This window comes from Lissotriton helveticus, chromosome 4_1 (assembly GCF_964261635.1).
Source record: "Lissotriton helveticus chromosome 4_1, aLisHel1.1, whole genome shotgun sequence".
NCBI classification, from domain to species: domain Eukaryota; kingdom Metazoa; phylum Chordata; class Amphibia; order Caudata; family Salamandridae; genus Lissotriton; species Lissotriton helveticus.
Window position 1 is genome coordinate 333,523,508 of NC_136063.1, and position 12,228 is coordinate 333,535,735.

A 12,228-nucleotide genomic window follows, 5' to 3' on the forward strand; every position below is an offset into this window, starting at 1 on the left:
CCACGGTCCACCACCACCAGCAACAGGCTGCACGAAGAAGCTGGAACAAGATCACAGCCGACCAACTCGCCGCATCCCTGAGCCAGCACCCTCCCGCCAGCTCAGCGAACCCCAGCCAAGCCGCCGACAACCTCACGAAATGGATCTGCACCTGCGCGGACGAACTCGCCCCTCTGAGGACCCCGCCCAGCAGACCCGGAAGCAAGAAGGCCCCGTGGTTCACCGACGAACTCAAGAGCTCCAAGAAGAACTGCCGTGCCCTCGAGAAAGCCTGGAGAAGAGACCCAACACCGGACAACATGACCACCCTCAAGCTCGCCACCCGAAAGCACCATCAATTGATCCACGCCACCAAGAAAACAGCATTCAAGGACCGGCTGGACAACAACGCACACAACAGCAAGGAACTCTTCAACATCGTGAGAGAGCTCTCCAACCCCAACGCCGGAATCAACGACATCACCCCGTCGCAAGACCTCTGCAACTCCCTCGCCTCCTACTTCCACAACAAGATCGCTGGCATACACAACAGCTTCAGCACACAAACAACGCTCCCCACGACCGCACCAATGCCCCCCACCACCACCCTCAACGCCTGGACACCGATCAACCTCGAAGACACCATCCGCACGATGAACTCCATCCACTCCGGATCCCCAACCGACCCCTGCCCTCACCACGTCTTCAACAAGGCCGACGCTGTCATCGCACCCCACCTGCGGGACATCATCAACACCTCCTTCGACACCGCCACCTTCCCTGAGAGCTGGAAGCACACCGAACTCAGCGCTCTACTAAAGAAACCAACGGCGGACCCCACCGAACTCAAGAACTACCGCCCCATCTCGCTCCTCCCGTTTCCAGCCAAAGTCATCGAGAAGACCATCAACAAGCAACTGGCAGCCTTCCTCGAGACAACTGGATCCCTCGACCCATCTCAGTCAGGCTTCCGGGCCAACCACAGCACCGAGACCGCCCTCATAGCTGCCACCGACGACATCCGAACCCTGCTGGACAACGGAGAAATAGCGGCCCTCATCCTCCTGGACCTCTCCGCGGCATTCGACACTGTCTGCCACCGCACCCTCGTGCAGCGCCTCAGCAACGTCGGAATCGAGGAGAAAGCACTGGAATGGATCACCTCCTTCCTCGCCGGAAGGACACAGAGAGTCCGCCTGCCCCCATTCAGATCAGAAGCCACGGAAGTCATCTGCGGCGTTCCCCAAGGCTCCTCGCTCAGCCCCACCCTCTTCAACGTCTACATGAGCCCCCTTGCAGCCATCGCACGCCAACACAACCTGAACATCATCTCCTACGCCGATGACACCCAGCTGATCCTCTCCCTGACCAACGACCCCGCCACCGCCAGAGCCAACCTACACGAAGGGATGAAAGACGTGGCCGAGTGGATGACAACCAGCCGCCTGAAACTGAACACAGACAAGACGGAAGTCCTCATCCTGGGCTCCTCACCCTCCGCCTGGGACGACTCCTGGTGGCCCCCCGCCCTGGGCAACGCACCCAAACCGACAGACCACACACGCAACCTGGGCTTCATCCTGGACTCCTCCCTCTCCATGACCAGACAAGTCAACGCCACCTCCTCGTCCTGTTTCAACATCCTGCGCATGCTACGTAAGATCTTCCGGTGGATCCCCACCGAGACCAGGAAGACGGTCACCCAGGCCCTCGTCACCAGCCGACTGGACTACGGCAACGCCCTCTACGCCGGAACCACCGCCAAGCTCCAGAAGAGACTCCAGCGGATCCAGAACGCCACGGCGAGACTCATCCTCGACGTCCCCAGACGAAGCCACATCTCCAGACACCTGAGAGACCTGCACTGGCTCCCGATCAACAAAAGAATCACCTTCCGGCTCCTCACCCACGCACACAAAGCCCTACACAACCAAGGCCCGACCTACCTCAACAGCCGCCTCAACATCTACGCTCCCAAACGCCATCTCCGCTCGACCAATCATGCCCTCGCAGCCGTCCCCCGCATCCGCAGAGCGACAACAGGAGGAAGGTCCTTCTCCCACCTGGCCGCCAAGACTTGGAACTCCCTCCCTCCCGACCTACGCCTGACCCAAGACCACCTCTCCTTCAGGAAGAAGCTCAAGACCTGGCTGTTCGAGCAGTAGCGGACCCCCCCCCCAAGCGCCTTGAGACCCTCCGGGTGAGTAGTGCGCGGTATAAATGCCTATGATTGATTGATTGATTGCACCTCCGTCGGATTGTCAAATATGCGGGCCCTGCCAGCCACCTCCACCCTGAGGCGCGCAGGGTAAAGCATGCCATACTTAAGGCCTAGGTTACGCAGAGTAGCTTTAACCCCAGTGTACTTTCGCCGCGCTTCTTGCACCAGGGCGGTGAAGTCTGGGTAGAATGAAAGTGAGTCGCCCTGCCATCTTATCTCTCCCTTCTCTCGAGCTGCACGAAGGCTGCGTCACGGTCCCTGAAGTTCATGATCCTTGCGATGATGGGCCGCGGTGGCAATCCCGGTTTCGGTCGGGGTCCCAAAGACCGGTGGGCCTGCTCCACCACAAAGCCTGAAGTGAATTGGTCCCTGCCAAACAGTTCAATGAGAAGGTTCTCCACAAAGATGTCCATTCGGCCGGTCTGGGTTGACTCCGCCACGCCTAACATGCGAACGTTATTTCGTCGTCCGCGTGCCTCTAAGTCCTCATGCTTAATGGCGACCTCTTTCAGTATCTTCTCGACGCGTTCAAGGCGCTTCAGCGTTTTGGCGCCCGCATCCTCGATGTCGGAGACGCGAGATTCAGCCACAACCAGTCTGCGGTCATGTACCTGAACCTTAGAGCCCAGATCGGCCAACTTTTGCTCCAAAGCGTCAAATCTACCATCGAGAAACTTGAACCCAGCCCTCATCTCAGCCATCATGGTAGCGTCCAATGAAGCAGCGTTTCCTGAGGAGGAGGAAGCATGGCGTCAGATGAGGAGCCGGTTGCGGCGTCTGCAGTGAGTATGGAGGTCTTGTCAAAACTGAGTTTCTGCTGATTGGGGTCTCTTTTCCCCATTGTGGTCCGAGTCTTGTCTGGTGTGGGCAGCAAAACAAGGATCCAGGAGCAGGGCGACTGTCAGTGTCTCAGGCGAGCAGGCCAACAGGAATGCGCAAAATGGCGCCAGCAGGTTGCCTCCAAGGATATGGCAATTAGGTACAGCGGAGTCGGGTGGCACTGAGCGCAACTCGCGTGCAAGGAGTGAGTTGTCCGTTGCTGCGTGACTGCCAGCTATCAATGTGCCTCTCCTGGGTGCCAGGACACGTCGAGTGGCGGCAGCGTGATCCACAGTCAAAATGGCCAGCCAGGGCTACAGGTACTGGGCCTCGCTATCAGCCGTCCCCTCGCTCCGGTGGGAATCAGGGGGGCACACCAAGGGAAGGCGGGGCCGCTCGGCCGTGCAGCAGCGCCAGCCCCCGGGGCGCCCACCGCCACTCACTCGCCCCCCCGTGGCACCCGGGACGGAACGCCCCCCGCGCCTACCCCGGGGCAGCCGCCACCCAAGGCCCCGGCTCCGCCTCGCTGCTCAGGCCCGAAGGCCGCCTCGAGTCACGGAGTCCCGGAGACGGCGCAACAACCCCCCCGGGCCGGGCCTCAGAAGACAGCCCCAAGCCCCCAGCGCCACAAGAAGCCGCGAGCAGACCAGCGGCGCGCCCCCAGTGCAGCACTTACCAGCAGGCCGGGCGCAGTGAGAGCGGACGCCGATGGGGTGGCGGCCTCGCTCCTCCGCCTGAAACACCCTTCCGGTACCCCCTACAGACCAAAAACTGGGGTTGGATGGCGGCGGGTCGCCGCAGTTGCAGGATGGAGCTGAGCTACGGGGTTAAATCCGCTTCAGAGCCTCAGGATGGTGAAGGTTGGTCGCCCGGACGGCGGAGCTTCACTCGAAAGCGGCCATCTTGGTCGCCTCCGTGACCACGCCCCAGTGCTGACCTACAATTTAAAGTGAACTCTGTGCTTAAAAGGTACTATTGTTCTTTGCCTTTGTTGAGAATAAAATAAACAGAAAAACATGATGTGGTGGGCTGTCTGGACTAATACACCATCACAGGGGCATAGGGACATATTTTTTGCGTGTCAGTTCATGAAACGCAGCATAAGTGGAATAAACTTTTAGTGAAATCTAATCAAATTGAAACGATGCTGCAAATTATACACAAATGTCAAAAAAGTTTGCACATCATGCTTTGCTGGGAGAGACGTATGTTATAAACCAAGGCTACTTTTATTTTTGTTTTCCTCCCATCTGGTAAATTTTCTAACTGAGCGGCGGCTTTCTCAACGTGAATGGTCGCAACCTGCAGTGACCACCTGCATTGAGAAATCTCACCGGGAGGACTTCTAGCACCCGAAAATCACGGTAGGGGACACACATTCTCGTTCTCACTTGCCAACTTAATGTTGGCGAGCTGCATTTAAGAAAACAACTCAGCTATGTGCTGGTTAGTGGAGTTTTGCTCAGAATGTGGAGTGGGCAAAACTCCACAAACTCTGACGGTGGAGTGGAATTTCTTGCCCACCCCTAATATTTAGGGATGGAGCATACACAACATATCACTGAATGTCAGTGTCAACAAAAATATTTCTACCAAAAGTTTAAAAATATGGGGAACCATGTAGAAAAAGGGCGTTTTACTACAGTGAGCCTACGAGAATGGCGAATCCTCTGCAACGCAGTAACTCCATGTAAGCCCTACGACTAGTATTGGTCAATGAGAAAGATACATGCTCTAAACGTGCTGAAAAACAACAAACCCCAATTTTCACATTCTTTTCAGTATTTTCTCTCTTCCTTAGCATCTCTGGCAGACAGCTAATGCTGCCATTAGAAATACAAATAAATAACTTGAAACAGAGCTGTAACAGGCTAAGACATGGCACTTTGGAATGCTTACCTGAAAGTAACAATGTATTTTACATTTAAATGAAAATAACCTAAGGCCTAATGTTTGGTTGAACGGTACTGGTGTTTGAGAAAATCAAAGAAAAAATTTGAGTAAAAGTTTAGTTTATAGCAAAACATTTAAAAGTGTTACATGAAAATATGCAATATGTAAAGTGGCACTAACACGTTCCTAGCTCCTTCATATATCAAGTTTGGTTCCTAGCATGAATGATATAAGTGACCGAAAAAATGCTGGGTGCGTGGACTCATTTTTGCGTATGATTAATAAAACTGAAAGGGATTTCAAATGGGAAGAAATTGGATTTGTGTATTGTTGTACAGTGCCTGTGTTATACAAATTGCATAAGATCCAGTGAGATGTGCATTTGGCTGTATCACATAAGCACTGTACCTGTGTGATGGCACCAAATCTTTTTTTAAATATCATAAATTAGTCATGCTTAACTTTTTTCCCCAATGATTATTTGGTCTAGCTCAGTCTCCTTCACTATAAATGGCTAAAAGAGATTGTATTATAAATGTTTGGAAGAGCGTGTGTTTAATTATCAAAGATATACCCTCAGAAGTGCAGACAAGACTTTAGAAGCGAAGGTTCCTTTGAAATGATAAAACAGCAAGCACTTCAAAACAGTTATCTTTCTGAAACTATAGTTAAATGGATAAGAAAGGTCAGAGGATGTTATTTAATTACAGGAGATGTGTACATGCTGAGAGTCACTGAGTTTGCATAGACTCTTTTTGCCGATGTCAGCGTTCAAGAATTTAGTTCAAAATAGTGCTGTAGATGCTAACTGGAATATACCATTTAATGTTAATCAGCACCTTTTTCTTCCCGCTTCTGTTTTCTTACACCTTTCTCAATTTTCGTAACTATGGATACCCCTGTGAAAAGTTCATGGAGTGTTAAGTGGCCTAATTTATTTGCGTTTACAGTGACTTGTGCTTTGAGCAAAGTTGCGTCTACTCTGATGACCTCATGGGGAGAGGATGTATCCGGTTAGAGCTGTCGACCTCGAAGCTGGGGAACTGGGGGCCAATCAATTTCAATTTCAATTTATTTTATTATGTTTGGGCTCTCGACGAGGGCCACATAAAATTCACAATACAAATTACATACCGAAGAAAAAAATTCAATCAACACACACGAAACTTAATTGCATCCATTGACATATAGACAAGAGAAAGCAATGTCACACCTGGGGGCCATATTAGCAAGAACAGACGATAAAATTTTCGCCGCTTTATCGGCAGGAAACTGCCGCTAAAGTGGCAATACTGGGCTTGATAATATGTCTTTGTGAATTCCCATAGCAGCCCAGGTTCTGGTGTTAACCTGGGCTGCTATGGGAATTCACAAGTGCATATTATCAAGCCCATTATTGCCGCTTTAGCGGCAGTTTCCTGCCTATAAAGCGGCGATAATTTTATCGCCTGTTCTTGATAATATGACCCCGGGTTCGAGTCTCGGCAACGGGGCTCAACATCCTGTGATTCTGGGCAAATCACTTAATCTTCCCGTGCCTAACAAAAAGTAATGTGTCTGTCTGTAACGAATCTGGTGCTCTTATAAAGCGCTCTGATACCTGACGTCTCGGGTCTAGTTCGCGCTGTATAAAACTCTATAAAAAAAAAATGACTCCTGAATTCTCATTAGCAGAAGGAGCAGTGGATGGACTGCACTCACTGGGGTTTCTTGGTTTGCCTGTAGCTTCGCTGGAGTAAGGCCAAGTATGTGTCCAACTTGCTGAAATGTGTGGGTGTCATCTTAAACCTAGAGCTCTCCTTACAGACATAGTACTGTTCAGTAAAGTTGTTCCCATAAAATGTGCAAAGATTTTAAGTTTTTTATTGGTGACCCTATAGCAATCTTGGAATTATTCCCAGTGGCTCCTACTGAAACAGAGGAGGAAGGGCATGGGGTCACAGCAGTACGGTCGACAAAATACTGCATTCACAATATCAGTTTTCACTAAACTATCAAGGTACATACATGTGGAGTTAGGATGGTGTTAATACTTACTATATTGCTTAGTGTGCATATTTTCGTTCTCTACTTTAAGATTCTCACCTGATAATTGTTTTATGGAATAGGAGGAAACTGCATTTAACCCTGTCTTGATTGAATAAGAACACATAGAAGGGGGTGTAAATGTCCCTAATGTTTAACTATACCACAGTGCTATTTTTTTCTTCAAACAATCAGCTTTTTCATTGACTGATGAGCAATGCTATTTGTGTGCTTTAGAGGCTGTTATTTAAATTTCCTCTATGCCTTCTTTTTCTTTCAGGGTGTTTGTCTTTTTACATTACACATTACCATCTATCAATTCCAAATTTTGAGAATTCCTGTAAGATTTTAAGGCTTTTCGGGTATCAAGAGGAAATAGAATGAGATTGTAAGATATTTAGGACCTTATTTATGATAAGTGACGCATCGCTGCGTGAAAACAGCGATGCGTCACTTTTCATTGCACCCTCCTTGCGACATGCTGAATGCGTCATATTTACAGTATGACGCATCATGTTGCAAGGAGTTACAGATAAGTCATTATTTCTGAAGTATCTGTAGTCGTGAAATTGACGCATTGCTGGAGTGTGTCATGAAAGTGATACAACTCCATCAATGGGTCATTTCAAATGGGCAAGTCCCATTTCAAATGTGCCTGCGTCACTCTTACGCCTGCTGTGCGGCAGGCGTAAGATATTGACGCATTTGCATCCTAGAACTGATGCAGTGAAATCTCATAGATTTCACTGGGTCACTTCTACAAGGCTCAGAACGCCCACTCTTCATACATTATACCTGGTGCAGTTATAATGTGGTGCAGGGGTTTACAAAGTGACGCATCTACGTAGATGCATCAATTTGTAAATATGGCAAATTTTTTACCCTGCTGGTGCGTCACAAAAAGTGACGCACCAGCGGCGCAAAAGTGATGCAAGGGCTCATAAATAAGCCCCCTGGTTATTAGTTTAGGGGGGTGAAACCCCTACTGAAGCGACAATCACCATCTTCGTCAGGATGAATCACAAAAGTAACTAAATTAACCTGTGCTTAACCCTTTGGTAGCTTGGCACAAAAGCAGTCAGGCTTATCTGAGATGCAATGCATGAAGTATTTTTGCAGAACACAACCAGTAGTAAAGTGAAAACACAACACAAGAACATTTCCTAACCAGTTTTGGTTTATGAATAAAATTACACCAAAACAAATTAAGTACAATCATAGAACCAGAGTTATGAATTATTAAAGTGTTTAGTGCAAAATAGTTGCTAAAAGATCAAAGCACCAACCGTGGCGAACATCAGACAGGGACAAAAGTTAAAGCTGACTATGATGAATTGTGGGTCCGATACACAAGGTGGATTTGGCGAAGTCTTGGCTCCCCTTTAGACTTAGTAGATATTTTGAAGAAAAGTTACTGACGAGATGGATTTCAGTAAGGCAAGGGAGCAGACAGTGTCTGAGGAGAAGGAGTCATTGCTCTGGAGCCGCTGGATAGAATCGCAGTAAAGATTTTTACTGTTGGACTTAGTTACTTTTTTGGAAGTCTAAAATCTCCAACGGTACAAAGCTGCAAGCTGTTGTGGAGAAGAACATAGTGGGAGCCACTGCAAATTCAGGCAAACCAGCGGTGCACCTTGTGTGGATTTCCTGGAAAGTAGTTTGTGGTATCCTGATGGTCTCAAGTTTCAGGGTTACGCAAGAGCCCCATTTCTAACACCACTTCCAAGGGTCCAAGACCTGGGGACACCACTTGGGGAGTTAGGACTAACTCCAGCAGAGGCCAGGTGCAGGGCTCAAGGTCTCTGGAGGTGCAGGGCTCAAGGTCTCTGGAGCGTTTTATGCCCCTGTAGCTCACACAGGGGGCGAGTCAACTAGCCCTTGGAGTCACAGCTGATGATCCTATGTTCAAGGAGGTTGTCCAGTTCTCCTCCAAGCAGCAAGACAGGCCTCCAAGCAGCAGGGTAATCCTGTGGTAGACGCAGGGCAGTCCCTTGGAGGTCCAGGCATGTCTTCTGACGTCTTCCACTGGTCCTGGAGTATACGGAAGGCCCAGCAGTAGCATTTAATTTACAGGTTCTGAGAGTCCAATATATATACTTGGTGCCAGCCTGTGAAGTATGAGGATATCATGGGCTACCCTTATGACTGGTTCTGGAAAGTTCCCCCCCCCCTGCCAAGGCACCAAGACGTATTGGGTGACAAAAAGCTGGTGTAAGGTTCCTTTCTGGGTGCTGGAAGCAAGGCCTTTGAACTGTAAATTGGGCAGAGAACAGTACAGCTGCCAGCTGTTTAGGCAGGATTGACTATCCTGCCTACACCCAGGCTCCTTTGTCTCACTATCTGGCAGGAATACATCAACCCCAACAGTAGAGACATTCACATGACCCAGGCAGGCACCAAACAGTTAACTTTCTAAAAGTGCCATTTTTCAGAATTGTGATTTAAAAATTACTTTACCATTAAAGATGATTTAAAATTACAATTCATTTGAGTCCAAACATCTAATAAGGTAACCCAATGTCATTTAATGGGAAAGATAGGGCTTAAAGTAGTGTAAAACAAATATAGGAGATTTTCGCTACCACAGCATGTAAAACCAAACCCCCCTTTGTAAATACAAAGCACTCTGCCGCATGGCCTTTTAGAGTCTAATTTAGGGGTGGCTTATATGTATTAAAAAGGAAAGCTTACGCCTGGCAAACTCTTTTTTTGGCCAGGTCGAAATAGCAGATTAATACTGCACCACAGGCTTCAATGGCAGTCCTGAGACATGTTTTAAAGTGCTACTTTAGTGGGTGACCCAATGGGTACTGCAGGCCCAGTAGTAGCATTTAATTTACAGGCTCTGAGTACCTGAAAAACCTTATAGTAGGGACTTACAAGTGAATTAAACTTGCCAATTATGTGTAGGCCAATTTTACCATATTTGAGGATGAGAGCCATAGCAAGTTAGCACTGGTTAGCAGTGATAAAGGGCACAGAGTCCTAAATCCCCAAAAAACTAATTTAGCAAAGCAAAGTCAGGGGGGGGGTGACCCTGCAGAGAGGACCAGGCCCAACAAAGATTATTATCTTAATTCATCTATGTGGCATAACAAAAACATTAGCTAATATAACAAATGAAATTATTTGAAAATGTGGATAGGTAAAGGATCATAATGGAGTTTTATTTTTACAATCTACCCTCTAACAATGCAGATCACCTAAGGAATATGAATTTTGCTGGCATCAATTGCGTGCAATTTCGTAAAATTATTTAATGTGAATTGGCATGTGAAATCTTGTAATAAAATATAGTTAAAATTACATACATTCTCTTGTGCAGGTAATAATGCACAATCTTTATTTTGTATTTATAATGGGTTATGAAGGATTTATTGGATTGCTAGAAAAGTTTACTAAATGTAAAAGTTGTAATTGTTTTTTGGAATCGTGTAAACAGTCCTTTAAACCATATGCTTTATACTTGCCATGATTTTTACAATGTGTGTGATTTATGTGGAATGGAATTAATATTATGATTCAAGTTAATATCGCACTTAAACTTGCTAATTTATTTTCTAGGACGCTTAGATGAAGATTCAGTGACTCACATTAGTTGACTTGGTATTAGTTGTTGCCTTGCAACAGATAACTGTGAACTGGAAAAACTATATATTAACTTCAAGGTATGGTGGCATAGAGTCTGTTTTTAAATATAGCATAGAGTGCCTGTGTCACCAACATCACTTTCTATAAAATGATAATTCCTATATTTATCTATTATCAAGTTTTGCATCTGCTCACACTTATATATGACCAGATGAGGTAACCAAACCTCCTTAACGCAATGTATGTGTGCTGTAAAATATCTATTTTGGTACAGAACATTGCCTTCACTGTTGAGTTGTTTCATATCGAAGTCCACACATTTTATTATTGTTGTTGTAATACTGTATGCAGATTCACTATATAGTATATCATATAACTAATTGTCAATGATAACCTCCACTGTCCCTCTTCCGCTGCTTGTTTTCCCTTTTTTCTATGTTTTAATCAAATTATATACATTGTGACTAAGGATATTTTTTTTATAGAATTGCTTATCTTCTTCCTTTGAAGACACAATAATTTGTTTTCCAATATTGTTGTTTCTTTTATGATTATTATTTGTAATTTAACAATTAAATATGCTATGATTATATCCAATAAACCTTTTAAACTTAAAGAAATGGTAAATCTAAACTTGCCTATTACCTTGATGCTATAGTCATAGTCGATGTTTTGGATAAAATATTTTTGTCGACTGATATTCCAAGTAAATTATACGGAAATATAACTAGAGAAACTGTTTCCTTGAGACAGTCTCAGTTCAGAATGTTTCTAATGTCCTTTATACTTCCAGCAGATGCTTAAATGTATACAAATAGGTTGTCCTATGCAGGGGATAGTTGCTGTTTTTGCAGAATCAGTTATTAAAGTAAACCTACTTCTAAAAACAACATGTTACACAGAAGAAAACTAGAGCATAACTTTACAGCAACAGATATGTTGATGAGAAAAAGAACAGTGTAAATCTGACACTGTGGGTGCAGAAAGAAAAATGTTACTTAGGAGAAAACTAAAGCATAACTTTACAGCAACAGATATGTTGATGAGAAAAGGAGCAGTGTAAATCTGACACTGTGGGTGCAGAAAGAAGCATCTGCTGTATTATAAAAAGTTGCTATGAAGATCCCAAAATGAAAAGTTCATCATCTGTAGTCATTACATTCACACTAACATATTAGGAAAAGCCACACCCATCATTCATCCAGTTATCATTATGCCACTGCGTGCATGTTCATTGACTAGGGGTATCATTCTGTTTCTTTTTGTGCTTGACAGATGGTGTGTGAGAATCCAGCTTGAGGGTCCTAGGGCAACCAAACATTACTAGTTTCCAAATTGAGTTAGTGGAGATTATTGGATCTCCATTCTGCAGATCCTCAAACAGAAGATCAAGAGCCCTTTCTTGCAGTTACCTCTCAACTAAACCAGGAAGATACTGTGGGCTAGAAACTCAAAATGCATAAAATAACATCCAATAGAGTATTGTGCCATCAGCATTTTTTGACAACTAATTACTTGCCAAGAAACCCTGACAAGGTATACCACAAAATCATCCTGGTGTATATATCCAGGGGGTATTCAGTACACAGAATATTAGAACTCCACACAAATTGTTATGCACTGATAGCTACATGTTTATGGCATTGGGGACTATGTCTTATGCCTGTACACCAACAAGTTTCAAAATAAAATAAAGAATG